The sequence below is a fragment of the Tamandua tetradactyla genome, chromosome 4 (assembly GCF_023851605.1).
Source record: "Tamandua tetradactyla isolate mTamTet1 chromosome 4, mTamTet1.pri, whole genome shotgun sequence".
Taxonomy (NCBI): Eukaryota; Metazoa; Chordata; class Mammalia; order Pilosa; family Myrmecophagidae; genus Tamandua; species Tamandua tetradactyla.
The window spans coordinates 107,846,962-107,870,269 of record NC_135330.1 but is presented as its reverse complement, the minus strand read 5'-3'; the positions used below and the strand labels follow the sequence as shown (position 1 = coordinate 107,870,269).

The 23,308-nt window shown below is 37.1% G+C and overlaps 2 long non-coding RNA genes across 18 annotated transcripts in view; one reads left to right on the top strand and one right to left on the bottom strand.

The window, feature by feature from the left end:
- LOC143681281 (uncharacterized) overlaps nt 1-23,308 on the bottom strand; it is a 109,371-nt gene that overhangs the window by 54,740 nt on the left and 31,323 nt on the right. For 11 of the 17 annotated variants that reach the window (XR_013174505.1, XR_013174508.1, XR_013174510.1 and 8 more), the window contains exon 1: nt 4,522-21,327. The exons of 1 other annotated variant lie outside the window; for it this stretch is intronic. This is a non-coding gene — a long non-coding RNA (uncharacterized LOC143681281). Of the gene's footprint in view, nt 1-4,521; nt 21,328-23,308 lie in introns of those variants that run through there. 5 more of the 17 variants (XR_013174513.1, XR_013174519.1, XR_013174514.1 and 2 more) reach the window with 4 other exon arrangements.
- LOC143681282 (uncharacterized) overlaps nt 4,876-23,308 on the top strand; it is a 35,809-nt gene continuing 17,376 nt past the window's right edge. The window contains exon 1 of the long non-coding RNA XR_013174522.1: nt 4,876-5,237. This is a non-coding gene — a long non-coding RNA (uncharacterized LOC143681282). The remainder of the gene's footprint in view (nt 5,238-23,308) is intronic.

Sequence of the window (23,308 nt, the reverse complement as noted above, 5' to 3'; positions counted from 1 at the left end):
CCATTACAAAATACAGCTTATTATTCACACCTAGAAACCACTACAAGTCTTTCCAGTGCAAACATTCTTTATTGAAGTAAGACAAAAATATATTAAACTTCTCATCATTTGATAAGGAAAATAATACAGTTAAATATACAAATATATTTAGCATCAACCCCAATTATTTGAAGCTTGTCTTTCTAAAAGGAAGATCCTTTGGAGCATTTCTAAGACAGGCAAAGAAAAAAAAACTATTTCCCTATCAGAAAGCAACACTGATATAAAGGATCTAAAGTCATTTGTATATGCAATTAATCAGCAAATATGCAAACATATACTAGTAATACGATAATTTACGGCTGATGCGCCACTTTTATTAGGACAATCACAACTTTAAAATTCTAATACTGTCACTTCTAAAAATTAAATGCAAACATGGCTTAATCTCAGCTTCAATACTTATTTGAAATAAAGTGATAGTTTATTAGTGATTTACAGTGGTCTTAAGAGATTTGAGGCTACAGAATTTCAGCAAGTCAAATCTTGAGTCCCAAAGTATGGTGAATTAAAAAAAAAAACTACATGTACACTAATATCTAATATAATAGTGCCTTCTAAGATGTGTTTTCTAGTTATTATCACACCAATAATCTGTTTCCTCTAAAAAAAAGATTAAAAAATAAATCAATGTGGGAATTGTTAAACTCTAAGAAATAAAAGGAAAAAGCCCAGCAAGTTTGAGACCAGCATTCTTTAAAATAAGGGATACAAAATTTTTAAAAGTGTATAAATGTATAATCTAATTGATCTTTTAACTGGAGAAAGTTTCGTATCATGCAGAAGAAATATCTAATGCATTCTCTGGGCATTTTCTCTTTTTTTGTAAATCAAAACAACTGACCAATATTTCTTGTGACATTCTGAAAAGTTACATTAAAAAAAATAAAAATGCATGTCTCCACAAACAAAAAACAAAAATCAAACAAAAACACAGTACACAAAGTATGATGAAACAAGGGCTTTAGATGAAGGATATTTTGAAAATTTCTTGATGAACATTAAAATCGGTATTAATCTGCCTAGAAAAAAAAATGTAGTGTTATATACAAACACCTGAGGTTAAATTATGAAAGTGTAAAAACTAAAAAGATGTTAATAGTATTTTTAAAAACCTAACTAAAACCGCATTTTTATCTGGATTTTCAAAACAGTATGAAGGGCAAACAAATAAAAACCAATGCTACCAGGAAATTGATACCTTACCCCTTCACATGCTCTCCCACCCCTGCAGCATAGTAAACATAGCTTTAAAAAGAGTTGAGCTACTACAGTAACATCATCCCCACCACTGTATTTCTGTGCTATCCTTAAAATAGAATACAAAATAAATTAGAACTATCGATTTCTACAGACATATATGATTAAGTGCATATGAACACTTAACATCTGTTGGAACTCATACTGACTCAATTCTAAGACCAAAATCTTCCTCTTACATAACATCACAAGGAAAGGAAAATATTTTGAATGCTGTGGATTTTATTTAGGTGCTAGTGTGTTCTCAAGCTTTAAGTGAACTATTTTAAATAAAGGAATCTTTCACTTCTTTTAAAGATGACTTATTATACAAAACAATCTTTCACTGTTCACCTCCAAAACAAACAAAAATCCCTATAAACCAAAGTGCTAAAAATTTATGGTTACTTTAACCCACATTGTGGGATTTAAAGCACCCCTTCCCCCCAAAAATCTAAAAGTCACTTATAATAATTTGAAAGAAAATTAAATTTAACACAATAAACCCACACAGTAAAAAGCAAAAACCACCGGTTCTATTACCTTAGGTATAATATTTGAAATAGAAATGAGAATTCCTACAATTTTATTACATCAAATTTTATAGAGGATAATTATGAAATTTTCATGAAATGACTCAATTTTAAAAAAAAGGGTAATGAACAATGGGTTCTGTGATTGCAATTCTTGTTCTGAAAGCAATACAAAACAGTGTGAGTTATAAACTTAGCTATTTCACTTATTAATATAAATTATATTTACAGTTCTACACAAATTTATAAAACCGTAGGATCTCTTCAGTTGAATATACTCTAATAATACATGTCTTATTTAATGTGAAAATGCACACCTAGTTTCAAAATTTCAACTGCTATTCATAAAAGGATATAAATTTCTATTAAACCAAATCTTTTTCAGAGCCTTTACAGCCATCTTGTTTATCAGTGAGTTTACGGCTTTTTTTTTTTTTAAACCACACCCGCCTTTTATCAAAATGCAATTAAATGGAATGACATGCTCGGTAATAAATAAAAATATATTGACGGCAGCCTCAATCACCATTAAACAAAAATCAACTGAAAACCAACCAAATAAAACACAACATACCCACAATGTTGCATTCACAACACATCAACACTTATGTGCTATATATTTATTCACAATGAATTTACTAAAGGAATGAAATACACACACACCTGTGCCTACTTACCTGATGATTGTCTAAAGAAATATTAATGTTTTGTAAATTAAAGTTTAAAAGTCAGTTGCAATGCCCGAACTACCCAAACCTATACATCTTAATTAGATCTGAAAAGTTTAAAAAATACATTTAATTCTTGTGGAAAATGTGGAAAAGCTCATTCCGTTAACCATGGTGAAAATTAAGAGTTTCCATTTGGTATTTTCATTAGAATAGAAGAAACAATTCTTCCGAAATCGCATCCGACAAATCTATGTAGTTTAAGATGAAAAATTTCTGTCAAAGGAAAAAAACCCTAAATTTCATATTAGATTTTTTACTAATAAAGAACAAGAGCAAATATATAAAAGTAACTTCAGCCAGCAGAAATACAATTTTGTGAAAAGTCTCTTTAGTTTTATTTTTAATATAATTTCAGATTCACCCGAAAATCCTTTGTGGAAAAAAAACTACTAAATACCCATTTTAAAAAAAATTCCCCGTCTTACGTTTCATAATTATTTCCGTGGCGCTAGCTGAAACTATAATTTTTTGAAAAGCCGAAAATTATAATCTAGCGTTCAGCATTCAAACCCCCCAGTCCCGCTTCCTTCCAGCCAATCAGGGGGTAACAAACCCAGGGTTTTGGGAGCTCCGTTAGACACAATTTGAAAAAAATCTCACCGCGCTCTCCTATTCTCGGGAAAGATTCTGAGTGAGGGCGGATCCCCTAGCCTTTTTAAAAAGAAATCAATCAATCGTTGTATCAATCCCAGGAAAATGATCTTTAGGAGAGCAATCCTAAACAGTAAGTGATTGAGGTTCCCAGACAGCGTCATCCTCTTTGCGAATAATCTAAGTGCTGCCGCAAAAAAAAAAAAAAAAAACATCTCCGGGATATTTGCAACCCCGGGCCGCGCGCCCCACGCAGCAAACATCACGCCAGCAAAGGGTTAATCAAGTGGTGCCTTCCAGCGCGGAAAAGGACTCGAGATCTAACATCTTTAGGGAGGAATTTTCATAAAGGTCATTATCTACCGAGTAGTACTTAAAAGTTCCAGTCGTCCCTGACTCAAAATCATTCAAGAGTTGTCGAGGAAGCATTGATCAAAAAATCCCGAACTAAAAAAACAAAGCAAAATCACTAAAGGGTCATACAAATAGCACCCCCCCCCCCTTCTGAGTCTAGAGAGTGCCTAAGAAATTTCAGGTGCGGATTGCAAAATGATCGTTAAGCTGTCCGAGTCAAGACTTTGGCGGAGGAAAAAACCCAACACTCTCTCACCGATTTGCTTTTTTTTCTTCTTCATCCTTGCGACAGGTCTCAAAGACCCGAGAATGTAAAAGTCTTCTCAGGAAAGTGCGCCCCAGGCAGGGTGCAGACGCGGAGAAGAAAACAGGCAGCGCGAGTCCCCGACTTCCATCTGTACGCGTCGCGCCCCCCTCCCCGCCAGCAAAGGGCAACCCTGCGAGGGCAAGTGACACGGCCCGCCAGCATCCCGTCATCTCCAAATCCGAAAAGCCAGGCGACCCCCGCCAGAAAAAACCTGCCCCGGGACCGAGGGGCCCGAGACGTCAGAAGACGACCCCACCAGGAGCTAGGTCCCGGGCAGGGCACTGCCGGCCGCCTCCGACTGCGGACACTCGTTCCTCCCGCTCCTCAATTTTCCGTCGGCCCCAAATTTCTGGTCAGGAGGAGATGGCCACGGGTGGGCCGGGGGTAACTGCGGGGGAAGAAGACACGGCCGAGGCGCGCTCGCCCCTCCTGTCAAAGGAGCGCGGCGGGGCCCGGGTCGCGCTGACAGATGCAGGGGCCGCCGCCCCGCCGCCCCGGGCCCGCTCAAACTGCGCTCCCCTCCCCCACGCGCCGTGCCCGCGCTCCCGCCACATTCAGCCCTCCGCCGCCCGCTCGCACACACCCAGGTCACCCCGGCCCAGTTTCCTGGCATTTTTCGCAACTGAAGTGAGGGCGGATCCAGTGCTTGCTCCCTGCACCCCCCACCGCCCGTCGGTCCCACCACTGCCGCCCCGAGTCCCGCTCTGCCACTTTTTCTGGCTCTTACCGACTGCGGCCAACCCTGGCAAAGATCCACCGGCTGCCCTCTACTAGGAGAAATTTTTGGTGATTTTTCAATGATTTTTCGACGAAGTCTAGCGGCGCTAGAGGCTCGGACAGGTTATCCCGTCTCTCCCGCTAGATTAATGAGATCAGGCATCACTCGAAAATGGCGCCGAAAGCGCTGAGGCTCCTCATTCAAATTCGTTAGAGCCAACCCCGCCGCCCCGGGGCATGCCGGGAACGCGGGCTGCCTACACAGCTGTCAATATCGTCTCTCAACCCCCTTTCTCGGCTTTTTCGACCCTTTTGCTCATGCGCAAACTCCTACCCCAACATTGCCCCCGCCTTGCACATGCGCACAGTCACCCTTGTTCTCCTCGCTCCCTCCGCTTCCTCGGTCACAACCCTCCAGCTTCCTTTCTTGCGCCTGCGTACAACGCATCTCTCGGCGGCGGAGGTGGAGCGAACGCGTGGGCTGTGGACCCCGGGGTCCGCAAACACTTATGTATGGATAGCAATTTTTTTTTCCTGCTGAGCGAGGTAAACAACCGAGAACCCATCTTAAACGAAGAGAAAAACGTCTTATCGCCAGTGTCTATACTCCAGACAAGAGTGTGTTCTGAGTCCACGTGAACTCACCACAGCCCCGCTGGTGTGTGAGCTCCTGAGGAACGCCAGCACTTTACCACAGCGATCGCAGTTAGCCGCGGCACACCGGAGGTAGGTACAGTTACTCTGGGTTTACAGACCAGGAAAGCCGGGCACGGGAGGCGCGAGTCACCCGCACGTGGGTGAGCCCGGCTCAGAGTCTGGAGACGGGCCAGTTTCCAGCGCGCTGCGTTGTCAGCCAGAGCGCAAATCGGCGGCGTGAGTGCGCGCCACACCGACCGCGTGTTTGTGTGCGCTTGCGATTCCCATTACTGCAGCCTCGAGTTAAAGATTGCTTCAGTTAACTTCAGCGAGAGCCCTTCCTCCCGGCCTCGGGCTGCTGGTTGCAGAGGCGCAATCTTCGAATCCCAGTTTCCCACATCCGCATGGCCTTTTTTTGCCATTCTCTTCGTTTTTGGAGATGTCAGAGAACAGACTTTGGGTGTCACTTAGGCTGATTTCTTAAGAGTGGGTGGCAAGTGACCCGAAGGCAGCATCGATCACGTCGTGGCTGCCACGCACGGTCTGTGGACTCCGTGCTGGCCACTGTGGGAAACGCTTTGGGGATTTATCGTGTTTACTGCTCACAACCGTCCGCAGTGGGTATTTTCCTCACGTTATAGATGATATAGGTCAGGCTCAGCTGAAGAAACTTGCTCCATGTGCTGGATGGGAGCTCGCAAATCTGGTCCACCTTGAAACACCGGGTGCTATACTGGACTATAAGTGATGATAAAGTGCTGGAAGCGTGACCCTACTTGCCATCAGGCTAATTATGATGGCACAGTTTTAAACTGCTTTGCTTCTAAAGGACTAGAGTTTAACATTGTTTATGACTGGTAAGTTTTTTTCTTGATCTCCAGTTACATTGAATTTTCTAAAGAATCCAATAGGTTGAAATCTGGGGTGTTAAGTATTTTCCAGTTTTTGTCGCAAGACAACTTGAAATTATACTGAGGCAAAACCGTTAGAGTATACACTGACCTATCACATACAAAGACAATGGGTATAAGATGATGGACATTAGTGCCTTAGGTACCAAGAAGTAAGGAAATGGGGAGGCTACCATGGTTTGCATTAATGAGATACAGTCGGAAAAGAAATGGATTTTAACAATTTTGAAACCATCAAGAAAATATCACAGAGTTAGTATGATTTTTTGGCAGCCTTAGGCACTGGTGAAGCAGGTGGACTCTGGAACCAAACTCCCTGTGTGTTTCTGCCCTTTACCAGCTGTGTGACCTTAGGTGAGTTAAACTCAGTTTGACCTTTTGTAAAATGAGTAATATTAGTATTTGAAGCAAATACAGTAGTAAGGTGATTGAACAGTGCTTGGCATATTAGTAAAATGTTAGCTATTGTTTTGAATCAGTCATTAATATGAGTCATTTAAAACTTTAAAATGGTTCCTTTAATAGTTGTTTTAAAAATCAGACTATAGTCAGTACCATTAGGGATTTAGCTTTCTTGTTCAAGAGCCCCTTACAATCATAAATCAGCCTTACAAATGATTTTTGCCAAACATAAGTAATGATGTCTGTCAGATGACTAATAAGGATTTTGATTTATTTTTTACCATTTTATAAGAGTATATGGAATTAGAATAGTTTTATTGCTTTTTCCTGATTATTAAAGTGAAAGAAAAAAGTTAGGAAAAAAGCAGGCCAGTCTTAAATATATAAAGTAAAAACCATCCAAATTTATAATATCCAGATATAGCCATATATTCTTTGTGCTTTAAAAATATAATGTACCTGTGGGGTAAATAGGTTAGGGAAACTCTGGATAAGACATTTATTTGGGGAATTTATTTGCAAGACTGTATTAGAATTTAATGAACCAGTATATAACACAACCTGATATCCTCACTGTAACATTTTTGATCTAGCCCTCTTTTAGATATAGTATGTGAAGAGAATTCTAACATCATGATGATGATATTAACAGTAACATTCTTTTGAGTTCCACTATGTGTCAGGTACAGGTGCTAAGCACATATATGCATTTTTCTATTGAATCCTAGTATCTCATGAGGTGGGAGAAAACAAAATCAAATAACAATTCCTATGTTTTAACAAAAAGCACAATTGGAAAAGATGGCCTTTTGCAAACTAAGAATTTCATGTTTGACCACAAGAGGGTGCAAATACCTGAATCAAGTTTAAAAGAAAAAAGTTCAAAAGGGCTTTTATTACATACCATCAAATTCACGGGTAAAAAAATGAGTACGAATACCTGCAATGGCTTTAATACTCCACAAAGTAATAAACTTCATGAGAAGAAAGTACTCATTTAGGTGCTCAATTAGGGCAGTATTTTCAGCTTCATTCTTAAGTACTGTGAAGCGTTTAATCATCCTCTTTTCCTTCCACCCTCCTAATTTGGGTCTCTGCAATAGTCCCTTTTATTTGTCATGAAAGTAGAACCTAAATCACAGTTTAAAACCTTAGTTTTTACTTGAAAATTGGAATGCATGCACCAGAAAATGAATGGTAAATATCGGAAGTGTGGAGAACAGAGGTCTTCTAATTTCAGTGCTTCCCCTCTGCTGTTTCTAATGAGTAAGCTGCAACTCATGGTACATTGGCTTCAGCATAATAACTTACTTCAAGTAAGAATGAAGACTCTTGAAGAAATACGTTTTGAAAACTTAATTACACTAGTGAGTGTTTTAAAGAGTTTGTTTAGCTGGGTTCTTAAAAACGTGCTCTTAAATCCCTTTTATTTTCCTCTTGGTCTGGTTTTTCTAATGTGGACTTCATTTAAAATTCAAAGCAAAACTTTTTATTTGGAAATAATTTCAGATTTATAAAATGCTGCAAAAATAGAAATGATTCAGAGAACACCTATATCATGTGTTTCTTTCTGTATGTATATTTATGGTTTTTTCCTGAACTGTATGAGGTTAAGTTATACATTCTAACCTTTCACCCCTAAGTAACTGAGAGTGTATTTCCTATCAACTTCTTAAATATACATTTAAACCATACTTTAATGTACCACCCATAGGCCAGTTTTGTAGGCTTATCTAATAATTTCCCCCTCCAGTACAGGATCCAGTCTAGGTAAGGTATTACATTCAGTTGTCATGTCTCTTTAGCCTCCTTTACTTTGGAATATTTTTATAACCTTTCTTTGTTTTTTGTGATTGTGACTTTGACATTTTTCTTTTTTTGAATGCTGTATGGAGGGGGTCACATTTCATTTTTCATATGACTGTCCTGTTACTGCAGCACCATTTGTGGAAAAAATTTTTTTTCGGGGGTGGGGGAGTACATGGCTGGGGAATCAAACCTAGGTCTTTGGTTTGAGAATTCTACCACTGAACTACCCTTGCACCCCCTGACCTTGACATTTTTGAAGACTACAGCTTGCCCCCTTTTAATAGAACACACCTCATTCTGTGTTTATCTGTGTCTCCTCATGATTAGATTGAGGTTATGCACTGTCAGTTACACTACTGTACAGGTGAAGTGTCTTTCTCAGCGTATCACATCTGGAAGCACATAATATCCATCTGTCCCTCATTGATGATGTTAAGGATTCTTTTCCTGAGCCCTGCTGACACCTTGATTTCAGCCATCTAGCATCCAGAACTATGAGAGAATAAATTTATTTTGTTTTAAGCTACACAGTTTGTGGTATTTTTTTAGGGCAGCCCTAGGAAACTAAGACACCCAGTGTAGAAGAGAGAACAGAAATAGGCCATAGAAAGCAGAGTCATTGGAGTGTAAAAAAAAGTGGTAAGAAAGAACCTAGCATGTTTAAGAATATTTCAAGTAGCTTGAATATTTTATTTGTAGCCTAGGTGCTTTTGGAGGAGTCAGGAAAGGGGTAGCCTGATATGTGGATTGAGGTCAAATAAAAAAGGACCTTGCATACCAATTTTTTATTGATGCAATTGAAAAATCTTAAATCACTGAGTAATGTAATCAGCTTTGTATTTTAGAAATTCACTTTGACAAGGGTACTGGAAAACAAATTAGAAAATGTAAGAGAGGTAGTAGGGAGTCCTCTAGAGGCCATTATAGTCTCCCTGCAAAAAACAATAAGTACTTGAACTAAAGAAGTAGCCATGGGGGGTGAGCATATGTGAAGTATAAAAGACAATGGATTTACTTATTCAGCACTAATATATAAGTATTCCCAAGTGAATATTTGACACCTACTCTGTTCTAGCTACTGAAGCGTACAGGGGTGGACAAAACAGTCACAATTCTTCCCCTGTGGTCTAGTTAGGTGAAAGAAACAAATATTAAGTTAAAAATCATACAAATTACAACTGTGATAAGTGCTATAATAGAGAGGTTACATGAAGGCGTATACCATTGGACATTAAGTAAGACCTTCCTGCGGTGAAGTCTGAAGGATGATTAGGAATTTCCTAGACCAAAAAGAAAGGAATATCTAGGCAAAGGAAGACTATATGTTAATTTTCTGAGCAGCAAAAACGAGTAAATTCAAGGCTCATATGGCTAGAGCAGAGTAAGGATGGAGAAAATGTTTTAGGAGCTAGATATATAGAGCCTTGTGTAGTGGGAGGACAGAAAAGGGGGCTTTTTTTGCTGTGGACACTTGAATGGCTGTTGGTTCCATTTCCTGAAGATAGGAAAAATAGAAAGTACAGGTTTGAGTGGTTTTGACATATGTCGTGTTTATTTTGAGATGCCTGTGGACTAAGTACATATCCCCTCTTCCCACACCGTAGAGATAACGCAAGAGGAGATGGGGTTGGGTTTTTGACTTAGAAGTTTAGAATTCAGGGGAAAGGTGTGGTTTGCATGTCATCTATGGATTTAGTAGTTGACAGATCATAGATGGTTGTTTAAACTGTGGGGTTGGATAAGACCACTTTTAGAATGATAAAGAGGCTTAGCACAGAATCCTGGTAAACACTGTTTGGTGGCTATACACATATTAAAAAACTGGTACAAAGGGAAAAATTCAATATAACAAGACACATGACAAGCTTCGAAAAAGATATGCAACATATAAAGCAGATCAAGGTTTAATATCCTCAATAAATAGAGATAGGTCTATAAGGAAAAAAAAGCTCAGCATACAGTTAACAAAGAAGAAAGAAATACAGAAACAACAACGAATCATTAATAAACATTCAAAAAGATGCAGAACCTCAAAATGAATGCAAAGAAGAGATGTGCATATATAAATGTTCACCATCCTGTCTCACTGTTAGCTACTTTCTCTAATTAATTGAAGGCATGTTTTGTTAAGGAGCAGGGGGTGGGCTGTGTTTATCAGATGGATGGACCACACAGTTCTCATATACCTATTTTTAAAGCATGTGTTTCTTTTGTTCTATAAAATGTTAGATCCCATTTGTTAGTATGACTTTAGTGTTGTGACTGTAGTCACAGAACTTGAAAAATATGGAGAATTCAATTAGATGACCATAAATAAGGTATCCAAAGATATGTAAAATCACCTAGGCAGTGATGAAAGTTAACTGTTATCTTAGTGGGGAAATGGAAACATTAGGTTATTTGTAATTTGCTCTGGGAGATATGTCTGTAAGATTACCCAATTTGGGGAGCTCTGATTAATAATCAGCTTCAGTGCCTGAGATGGCAAACCAACTTGCTTGAAATGATGTAGTTTTTTAACCCAGTGTGTATAGTCTTTTAACACTTGGAAGACATAAAATTGAATATAGAATTGATTTAGTCAATCAAGCCTATAGTATATCCATCCTGGGCTTAAAGCTTAGGAAAGAACAATGTATACTTTGTTATTTTAAATTCTTGTGAAGTTTAAGAAAAGTATGCCTACTAAAGTATATATCAGAGTAGTCTTGAAAGGTATAAGAATATTGTGGTTGTGAACAGTATCAGGTATTTAAAAGAACTTAAGATTCTCTGTATTTACAAGTTTAATTTATTAGATTTAAAAGTGTTTACGTACTTGGTCAAGTTTTATATCACGTACTCAAGGAAACAATGTTTTTAAAGTTCAAAATGTAGTTTAAAGTGTTTAAGGGAATTTAAAAAGCCCTTTTAAAAGTAACTATTACTAGAATTTACAAAAGAATAGTAATATTTGCAAACTGAATTTAAAAGTTAAGGAAGAACTAGATTGTTTAATTTCATAACTTTAATAAAAGTTAGAGTGACACCTCTAATTTTTTCCATGTACAAGTATCCTCAAAGACATAAAAATGTCACATTGATGGTATTCTTAACAAGGCTGATGTTGGGTATTGAATCATGTACCCCCTAAAATATGTTTAGATCTTAGTCTGTGTTCCTATGGGTGTGAACCTATTTGTAAATAAGAACTGTTGAAGATACTATCCAAAGATGTATCTTCCAAAGTTAGGATGTAGCAAATGTAGCAAAAAATTTCTTTAAAAATACTTTTATTGACAAATCTTCACACACATATGCTCCACACATGGTGTATATACTCAGTGGTTCACAATATCATCACATAGTTGTGTATTCATCACCATGATCATTTTTAGAATATTTGCACTACTCCAGAAAAAGAAATAAAAAGAAAAAACTCATACATACCATATCCCTTACTGCTCCCTCTCATTGACCACTTATATTTCTATCTACCCAAATTTATTTTACCCCTTAACTCACCTATTTATTTATTTATTATCCATATTTTTTTACTCATCTGTCCGTACCCTGGATAAAAGGAGAACCAGCCACAAGGTTTTCACAATCTCATAGACACACTGTAAAAGTTATATCTTTATACAGTTGTCTTCAAGAATCAAGGCTATTGGAATACAGCTCAACAGTTTCAGGTACTTCCCTCCAGGCACTCCAATACGCCATAAAGTAAAAAGGGATATCCATATAATGCATAAGAATAACCTCCAGGATAACATCTCAATTCTGTTTGAAATCTCTCAGCCACTGAAATTTCATTTTGTCTCATTTCTCTCTTCCCCCTTTTGGTCATGAATCACGGTTACTCTCAATTTGTATGAATGGAGGCCTAATAAACAGGAAATTTGGAAGCAGTTAGGCAGAAGCCAGAGACAAGAAGTCAGTGAAAAGTAGAAGAGCAGGCACAAGGAGAAAGAGATGGACATGTGACAGAGGACTGCTGGATGCCACAGACTTTGGAGAAAACAAACCCTGCCAGTACCTTGATGTTAGTCTCTGAAACTGAGTCAATAAATTCCTTTGCTTAAGCTCACCTATGGGGTGGTATTAGTTATAGCAACCCTGGCAAACCAAGACAGTGACAACATAAATTAAAACAGCACTTATGGAGAGTAATTTAGCACTATAGAAGAAGGGTCATAATAATATTCAGCAATTTAGTCTAAGTGAAATTAATCTAAATTATGGAAAAATATATGTGCATGAAGATGCCCATTCCAACATTAAATATAATAGCAAAAATGGAGGTGAGGGGTGAAATGTTTAACAGTAGAAAGATTGAGAATTCTGGAAAATCCACTGGATTTACTATTAGCATCATCAAAAAGTGACATATGACAGCATGGAAACAATGTTTATAAGTACATGATATAAAATGTATTTAGGATGATTACAACTACTTATAAAAACTCACAAATAAAAGAAGAAGAAACACTCAACCCATATCAACGTTTTGTGATCACAGTTAAAAATATTCATCTTAGGAAGCCAGTCTAAAATTTGATATTGTTGACACTACCACACTAAACTTCAGATCAACCCTGGTATACCATAAGTTAAGAATTGGGTGAAAATCATAGGCTCTTTTCCCTAGAATAATGAATATATGTGAATATATATTCATATTTCACATATTCACATATATGAATAGTTTCCATATATCTTCAGAGATGAAGGATAGTCCATGGTGTTCCTGAAGGAATAAAGGGAAAAATTCATAAATGTGGTAGGCAGGGAGGGCCCCATCAAAGATGCCTACATCCCAATCCCTGGAACTTGAGTTCATGTTACGTTATAATACAAAGGGGAATTAACATTGCTAATCAACTGACCTTATACTAAAGTGCTTATCCTGTATTACTGGGGTGGGCCCAGTGTAATCATAAAGGACTATTAAATGTGGAAGAAGGAGGTAGAAGAGTCAGTATCCAAGTAAAGAGAGTTATTAGACAAAGACTCAGCTGGCCTTTGCTGGCTTTGAAGATGATAAGGAGCCATGAACTAAGGAATGCAGGCAACCTCTAGAAGCTAGAAAAGGCAAGAAAGCGGAAAGGAATGCAGCTCTGCTGACACCTTGATGTTAGTCCAGTGAGACCCATTTTGGATTTTGGATCTGCAGAACTGTAAGGTAAATTTCTGTTGTTTTTTTTAGGTACTCTGTAAGTGGTTATTTGTTACAGCAGCAATAGGAAACTCATATGGTATATAAACAGTCATTTTGTATATGTGTTGATGTTTGGCTGTGGTAGTGAATACACAAATACATGCATTCAAGTATAAAGATAACTCCTGGTTTTGAAAGTTTCATAACCATGTCTAACCTTGTTCTGTGTCCTCAGCACAGTTACTGGTATCAGTAAATGTTGAAAGGTATTCAGGGAAGAGACATGATCACCAGTTGCCCACCAGAGAATCACTGGTTTTAGTGTAGTATATTTTATGCATTCTTATAGTCTGAGTTAAAATTATAAGTTATATAAAATTGTAAATATTTGTTCTGTTTTTAAGGGAAGGCTGTTTTCTGGTTGAAATATATGGTTCTTTATTAAGTACTCATTATGAACAAGGTAATCTGTTTGACTGCTTTGTACTTGTTTATTACCATACATTTAAAACAAGCATTGCTTGTTTGGCTATGCTTAAGTTGTTTTTTCACCCCTAGGAATATTACAGCTTATAAGGTAAAAAGAACTAAAAATCAGGCCAAAAGGACATACGTCACCTATACAACATCTAGAGAAATTTGCTGATAGGAATGGGATCAGTTTTTCCCACAGATTCACCCATCTGTTTTCCCTTTTAAAATATAAGTTTGCATTTTATTTTAGATGCTGACATTCTGTCTAGGTAACTTTGATAATTTCTTTTCCCTGAGCTACACAGTACATCTCCTTAGAGGTTACATAAATGTACATAACTTTTCCATATGGTAAATGATATATACTGTTTAAAAACAAAGATTTATTTTACAGTTGGGTAGATTCTTTTAATGCAGAGCAATATAAGACTTAATTATGCATAAAAGTTATGACCCTCAGAATAGTTTCTTTTTGCTTTTTGTGATTTTTAAGGTATGTCAATATTAGTTACATAGGGGGAAATTTATACCTGTATCAGGAAATATACCTGTTTCAGAAATGAACTTTGCATGGTTTAGAGCCCCAGTTCCTACAAGTGGATATAGCTGATTCATGTAAGCATTTTCAAAACTCTGATTCTATTAAGATTGTGGAAGTTTACATTTTTTTTTCCTGTGTGAGATGTTTTGCTTCCATATTCTTGGCCACAAGTTACAGTTTTGAATTAAAATTCATTTATAATTAACAATGGTTAAGATTTATTGTGGAAGTATGAATTTTTCTCCCTCTAGCAATATGGATATATGGAAAGAGAAACGTTTATTTCAGTTATCACCCCCGCCCCCCACCCCTACACCCACCCCAGACATCCTTGGTTTCTTTAATGGGTAAGCCTTTTACCATCTTGGTTTCATTTTCCAGTTTAAAAGGGCTTCTCCAGAACATCAACTAGTTCTGTTCCCCTATCCCATATTATTGACAGCCTCTTCTAACATGAATAAGTTAGAATGGGCTTAGCCCAAATAATCCTCAAGAGTGGGAGAAAGATCAAAGGAGATGGCAGAGTTATACAGAGATGGTAGGATTTAATAAGTAGTATGATTGCTGAATCATTATGTTGATATTTCTTTTAGTCTCCAGTGTCTTGTAGCAGCTAGTAGTAAAAACATGAAATTGTAGAATTGTAACCCATACAAAATTCTGAAATTGTTCTTCAGCTAATTGTTGCTGTGTGCTTTGAAATTTATTGCTTTTTTGTATATATGCTATTTTTCACAAAAAAGTTGATGGTGATAATGAATGCACAGCTATATGATGATACTGTGAATCATACAATCTGGATGATTACATGGTATGTAAATATATACTATATATTAAAAAACTGCACTAAAAAAAGATCCCTGTAGATTTGGAAAAGGGTCAAAGGAAAAGGAGGAGGCATAAAAGAGAGATGAGATTTAACAAATGATATGACTGCTGAATCACTTTATTAATATTCCTTCTAGCCTCCAGTGTTTTGGAGCAGCTGGAAGGAAAAATCAGAAATAGTGGCATAGTAACCCATAACAAACTCTGAAATCTGTTCTGTAACTACTTGTTGAAGTGTAATTTGAAAATTATTGCATTTTATTTCTTTGTATATATGTCATATTTCACAATAAAAAAATTTTAAAAAGGGGGCCGTCTCCAAAAAACAATACAACATGGTTGTATAGAATCAGAAGAATACTAAAGGTTGGTTATGAACTTTTTGCCCTCTCTCTTAAAATCCTTATATTGGGAAAGCAATTTTAGATAATAAAGCGGGTTGATAAATAATGAGAAAATGAGTCCATTCTTGACAATTTATCAAGAGAAAATTTATATGTTTTAAAAACAGAAACTTTAGATTGAGTAAAACGTAAGAAATTGTAACTCATGGCTTTCTCAGAGAATTCATTAACTTGGGATGAACCTCTTGCTGGAATTTGAGGAGGGTCGGAAACCAAGAATTTATTAACATTTCCTTATGATTTATTTTTAGTGAACAAAAGTAAAATTGAGACCCTTTTGTGTCCAGGAGATATGACTGAGGATGTGTGACCAGTTCTCTAAAGACAGTTGAGCCTCATGCTATATTTCTATTATTAATACATAAAAAATACGTCTTAAAAATATATATATTTCTTATGGAACTAATCCGTGGGGAAATAAGGGGATAAAATATAGTACATTCCCTTTTGGTTAAAAATTCTTACGTGATTAAAACAAATTAACCTTTGAAGGAAGCTCTGAAAGAAGTAATTTATTTTAAATAAGTGAATAGTTTACAGTTCTTGTGGGAAGACTTTTGCTTTACTTGTCTTCAGCATAGGATTAAGGCTCTCTGTTTTTAATTTAAGTCCTTTATTTTTTTGCTGATAACATTTAATTTACTTGTTGACCCCATACTGTTAACTTATGACCCAGGAGACTAAGGACAATATTTACATTTTAAATAAGTTCCTAAGGAAGAAATAAAATAGGTTTGACTTGAAACAGAAGATTAAATAAATTTATTTCAATTTTCTATGGAGAGAATTATGCACATATTTGATCCAAGAACTTTTTTCCTCTTATTGGAAGGTGTATCTTTATAAACATAAAAGATTTGTTAACAGCTAAATGTTTATGCCTTGGCAAAAGAATCCAAAGTAGATGTGACTTAACCACCATACTTTTAATAAACTGCAAGACTATTAATGTAGTAAAGAGGATATGAAACTTTTTCCTGCTAAGAAATTCTTGTAGCATGTGATTAAATCTAATGACTCCCAAACTCCCACTACCTTTATTTATACTCAAATTTCCTTTCCTTTCATATATAATTGAAATTCCTAATGTCTAGTCCTTTAGAAGTAAAAATAGTACAGTCAGTTTTTAATCATGATTAAGTTCAAGATTCCTTAATGTACAAATACTCAGTACATAAAACTAGACTTTTGAACTTGCTTTTCAACATTTTCCCCCAATTATAATTATAAAATGCAGGTGCATTAGAGAAAATAGAGGGAAAAAATCAGGAGTGGTTGGAAGGCACTGCTCCTATAGGCCCCTAAAAAATATATGATTTTCCCTTTGTCCTTCCCAATTGATAAAGTAAAGCTCTATATTTATCTTTTGTATATTAGTGTTACTGAGTTTCATTCATTTAGCATTACTGAATATTGTACTTTGTTGTCCTCCAGGAAAACTGCATCTGAGTATCTTGTGGGGATAAAAAGGTTTTATCTTTCAGGCTTCAGAGAACAAATAGGAAGGGCATGGAGAAGCAAAAGGACCTCTCTGTTACCCCTAGGACACTAATATTATTTGAAGAAAGGCCATGAGTGTGCATTTACTTTCATCATTTTGGGGGTAAGGAATGGATTAAAACTGAAAGAGCCTAAATAGGTTAAGTATTATCCATGACAGAAGGTAGGAATTTATAGGCAGTCTAACTTGTGGTGTGTGTGTGTGTGTGTGTATGATGTGTTTTTAAAGAAATTCTAGTGAACTAACAGTGAAAAATTGTATTTCATTATATAAAGTTAATATGAATCCTTTAATTTACTGAATTGCTTAACATGTAGCTTAATAATTGTTGATATCTTTAAGCTACATTCTCTTTATTGAAAAGTTCAATTAAATTGAACAGATAGTTAAGTGACAGTTGCTTTGTGCTGAGCATTATTAGGTACTGGGGTATAAATAACGCTTCTGAACTCTAGGAATAGTGTGAGCTATAATTGCTTCTGTATAAGCCTTTCTGGTCTATTAATAAGGTAACATGGTTGTCATTTCATGATTTAAACAGGAGGGGGGAAATGTTGTAAAGTGTTCTTTAATTGTTAATATCACTATTTAATAAATGTTTTTTTACTCATAGTAGGACATAAGATTTTGGAGTAGGGATGTGATGGTGGAATAGAGAAAAAGGTGAAGTCTAGAATGACTCCCTGGTGCCTGGCTTGGTTGTAAAGTATAGTGGACAGAAACAAGTGGAGGAAGAACCGTGCTTTCTTTTCTGGGGGCAGAAATGGAGCATGGAGGGTGCAGGTGGAAGACTGGGAAAGGAGAAGAAGATAAGAAGCTCACTGAGGACACCCTGAGAATGGAAGATTAAGTGTCAATGGACTGTCTATTTAGAAAAGTTCAGTAGGAATTATACATATTGGGCTTAGGAGAAAAGCCTGGGCTGAAAAATATCACTGAGTAGATGGTATTTGAAATTATGGGAAAATTGGATGCCACTGACATGGAATATAGTGAGATTAAATGGGAACTTTAACATTAGTAAAAGGAAGAGGAGATAGCAGAAGAGGCTAAGATGGATTGAAGGGAACATCAAGAGAGCTTGGTGTAAGAAAAAGCAATGGGAGAGAGGATACAGGAGAGAAATCAGGAGTACCAGAAGATAAAGACTGGTTAATTGATTGGAAAAGAATCATGGCATTTGCAGTTTGGTCATTAGTAGCATCTGCCAGAGCACTTTCAGTGAATTGATGGTACCAGGATTCTATGTGAGTTGGGTTGAAAGTATACTAAAATTATGAAAGGTTATATTATTATAAATTATTTTATTTTATTATAATATAAAGACTTATATTAAGACTTCATTTCTACTTCAGAATAAGGGATGATAATAGTGGGGAGGAGCTTACAGAGATTCTATAGTCAGAGAGTTTAACATATTTATATAATGCAAAAGAGTCAGCAGAGAGGAGAGATTAAAAAGAGGGAAGGAATAAAGGTAAAGCAAGGAAGTTCCGGAGAAGATGGCGGCTTAGTAAGACGTGCAGGTCTTAGTTCCTCCTCCAGAACAGCTACTAAAGAAACAGAAACGGTACAGAACAGCTCCCGGAGCCACGACAGAGACCAAAAAGACAGCATACCCATTCTGGAACGGCGGAACTGGCTGGGAGAATCTGCTGCGGTGAGATTCCCAAGGGGCGCGTGCCTCCCCGGGCCATGGAAGCTGGCGGCCGGAGCCCCTCCCTCCCTCCTTCCCGGGCCAGCTGGGAGATTTGGACAGGCAGTCCCTCAAGCCGCGGCGGCCGGCGCCCCCCCACGGGCGGATTACCGGGCCGGCTAGGAGATTCGGATCGGCAGTCCCCCAAGCCGCGGTGGCCGGCGCCCCCCCACGCGCGGATTCCTGGGCCGGCTGGGAGATTCGGATCGGCACTCCCCCAAGCTGCTTCGGCTGGTGACCCTCCCCCACAGCGAGAGTCTTCCAAAGTTAAAGGAGCCACAGCATCTTTTACTGGTGGGACCCGCAGACAGACGAGCGCCACATACTGGGCAGGATAAGAAAAACAGAGCCCAGAGATTTCACACGAAAATCTTTCAACCTGCTGGGTCCCACACCCAGGGAAATCTGATTAAATGCGCAGACGCCAGCAAAAAATAACGGATCACGCCAGGAAAACTGAAGATATGGCCCAGTCAAAGGAACAAACCAATAGTTGAAATGAGATACAGGAGCTGAAACAACTAATTCTGAATATACGAACAGAAATGGAAAACCTCTTCAAAAACCAAATCAATAAATTGAGGGAGGACATGAAGAAGACATGGGCTGAACAAAAAGAAGAAATAGAAAGTATGAAAAAACAAATCACAGAACTTATGGGATTGAAGGACAAAGTAGAAAAGATGGAAAAAACAATGGATGCCTACAATGATAGATTTAAAGAGACAGAGGCTAGAATTAGTGAACTGGAGGATGCAACATCTGAATTCCAAAAAGAAACAGAAGCAAGGTAGAAGAGATGAAAAAAACAATGGAAACCTACAATGGTAGATTTCGAGGGACAAAACATAGGATTAGTAAACCGGAGGATGGAACATCTGAAATCCAGCAAGAAAAAGAAAATACAGGGAAAAGAATGGAAAAATTTGAGCAGGGGATCAGGGAACTGAATGATAATATGAAGCGCACAAATATACGTGTTGTGGGTGTCCCAGAAGGAGAAGAGAAGGGAAAAGGAGGAGAAAAACTAATGGAAGAAATTATCACTGAAAATTTCTCAACTCTTATGAAAGACCTAAAATTACAGATCCAAGAAGTGCCGCGCACCCCAAAGAGAACAGACCCAAATAGGCGTTCTCCAAGACACTTACTAGTTAGAATGTCAGGGGTCAAAGAGAAAGAGAGGATCTTGAAAGCAGCAAGAGAAAAACAATCCATGACATACAAGGGAAACCCAATAAGACTATGTGTAGATTTCTCAGCAGAAACCATGGAAGACAAAAAGTCACTGAGAGAATTTGTGACCAAGAGACCAGCTCTGCAAGAAATACTAAAGGGAGCACTAGAGTCAGATACGAAAAGACAGAAGAGAGAGGTATGGAGAAGAGTGTAGAAAGAAGGAAAATCAGATATGATATATATAATACAAAAGGCAAAATGGTAGAGGAAAATATTATCCAAACAGTAATAACACTAAATGTTAATGGACTGAATTCCCCAATCAAAAGACATAGACTGGCAGAATGGATTAAAAAACAGGATCCTTCTATATGGTGTCTACAGGAAACACATCTTAGACTCAAAGATAAACATAGGTTGAAAGTGAAAGGTTGGGAAAAGATATTTCATGCAAATAACAACCAGAAAAGAGCAGGAGTGGCTATACTAATATCCAACAAATTAGACTTCAAATGTAAAACAGTTAAAAGAGACAAAGGACACTATCTACTGATAAAAGGAACAATTAAACAAGAAGACATAACAATCATAAATATTTACGCACTGAACCAGAATGCCCCAAAATACGTGAGGAATACACTGCAAACACTGAAAAGGGAAATAGACACATATACCATAATAGTTGGAGACTTCAATTCACCACTCTCATCAATGGACAGAACATCTAGACAGAGGATCAATAAAGAAATAGAGAATCTGAATATTACTATAAATGAGCTAGACTTAACAGACATTTATAGGACATTACATCCCACAACAGCAGGATACACCTTTTTCTCAAGTGCTCATGGATCATTCTCAAAGACAGACCATATGCTGGATCACAAAGCAAGTCTTAACAAATTCAAAAAGATTGAAATCATACACAACACTTTCTCGGATCATAAAGGAATGAAGTTGGAAATCAATAATAGGCGGAGTGCCAGAAAATTCACAAATAGTAGAGGCCCAACAACACACTCTTAAACAACGAGTGGGTCAAGGAAGAAATTGCAAGAGAAATTAGTAAATATCTCGAGGCGAATGAAAATGAAAACACAACATATCAAAACCTATGGGACGCAGCAAAGGCAGTGCTAAGAGGGAAATTTATTGCCCTAAATGCCTATATCAGAGAAGAAGAAAAGGCAAAAATTCAGGAATTAACTGTCCACTTGGAAGAACTGGAGAAAGAACAGCAAACTAACCCCAAAGCAAGTAAAAGGAAAGAAATAACAAAGATTAGAGCAGAAATAAATGAAATTGAAAACATGAAAACAATAGAGAAAATCAATAAGACCAGAAGTTGGTTCTATGAGAAAATCAATAAGATTGATGGGCCCTTAGCAAGATTGACAAAAAGAAGAAGAGAGAGGATGCAAATAAATAAGATCAGAAATGGAAGAGGAGACATAACTACTGACCTCACAGAAATAAAGGAGGTAATAACAGGATACTATGAACAACTTTACACTAATAAATACAACAATTTAGATGAAATGGACGGGTTCCTGGAAAGGCATGAACAACGTACTTTGACTCAAGAAGAAATAGATGACCTCAACAAACCAATCACAAGTAAAGAAATTGAATCAGTCATTCAAAAGCTTCCGAAAAAGTAAAGTCCAGGACCAGATGGCTTCACATGTGAATTCTACCAAACATTCCAGAAAGAATTAGTACCAACTCTCCTCAAACTCTTCAAAAAAAATCGAAGTGGAGGGAAAGCTACCTAATTCATTCTATGAAGCCAACATCACCCTCATACCAAAACCAGGCAAAGATATTACAAAAAAAGAAAACTACAGACCAATCTCTCTAATGAATATAGATGCAAAAATCCTCAACAAAATTCTAGCAAATCGAATCCAACAACACATTAAAAGAATTATACATCATGACCAAGTAGGATTCATCCCAGGTATGCAAGGATGGTTCAACATAAGAAAATCAGTTAATGTAATACACCATATCAACAAATCAAAGCAGAAAAATCACATGATCATCTCAATTGATGCAGAGAAGGCATTTGACAAGATTCAACATCCTTTCCTGTTGAAAACACTTCAAAAGATAGGAATACAAGGGAACTTCCTTAAAATGATAGAGGGAATATATGAAAAACCCACAGCTAATATCATCCTCAATGGGGAAAAATTGAAAACTTTCCCCCTAAGATCAGGAACAAGACAAGGATGTCCATTATCACCACTATTATTCAACATTGTGTTGGAGATTCTAGCCAGAGCAATTAGACAAGAAAAAGGCATCAAAATTGGAAAGGAAGAAGTAAAACTATCACTGTTTGCAGACGATATGATACTATACGTCGAAAACCCAGAAAAATCCACAACAAAACTACTAGAGCTAATAAATGAGTACAGCAAAGTAGCAGGTTACAAGATCAACATTCAAAAATCTGTAGCATTTCTATACACTAGTAATGAACAAGCTGAGGGGGAAATCAAGAAACGAATCCCATTTACAATTGCAACTAAAAGAATAAAATACCTAGGAATAAATTTAACTAAAGAGACAGAAAACCTATATAAAGAAAACTACATAAAACTGTTAAAAGAAATCACAGAAGACCTAAATAGATGGAAGGGCATACCATGTTCATGGATTGGAAGACTAAATATAGTTAAGATGTCAATCCTACCTAAATTGATTTACAGATTCAATGCAATACCAATCAAAATCCCAACAACTTATTTTTCAGAAATAGAAAAACCAATAAGCAAATTTATCTGGAAGGGCAGGGTGCCCCGAATTGCTAAAAGTATCTTGAGGGAAAAAAACGAAGCTGGAAGTCTCACGCTGCTTGACTTTAAGGCATATTATGAAGCCACAGTGGTCAAAACAGCATGGTATTGGCATAAAGATAGATATATCGACCAATGGAATTGAATAGAGTGCTCAGATATAGACCCTCTCATCTATGGACATTTGATCTTTGATAAGGCAGTCAAGCCAACTCACCTGGGACAGAACAATCTCTTCAATAAATGGTGCCTAGAGAATTGGATATCCATATGCAAAAGAATGAAAGAGGACCAGTACCTCACACCCTATACAAAAGTTAACTCAAAATGGATCAAAGATCTAAACATTAGGTCTAAACCATAAAACAGTTAGAGGAAAATGTAGGGAGATATCTTATGAAACTTACAATTGGAGGCGGTTTTATGGACCTTAAACCTAAAGCAAGAGCACTGAAGAAATAAATAAATG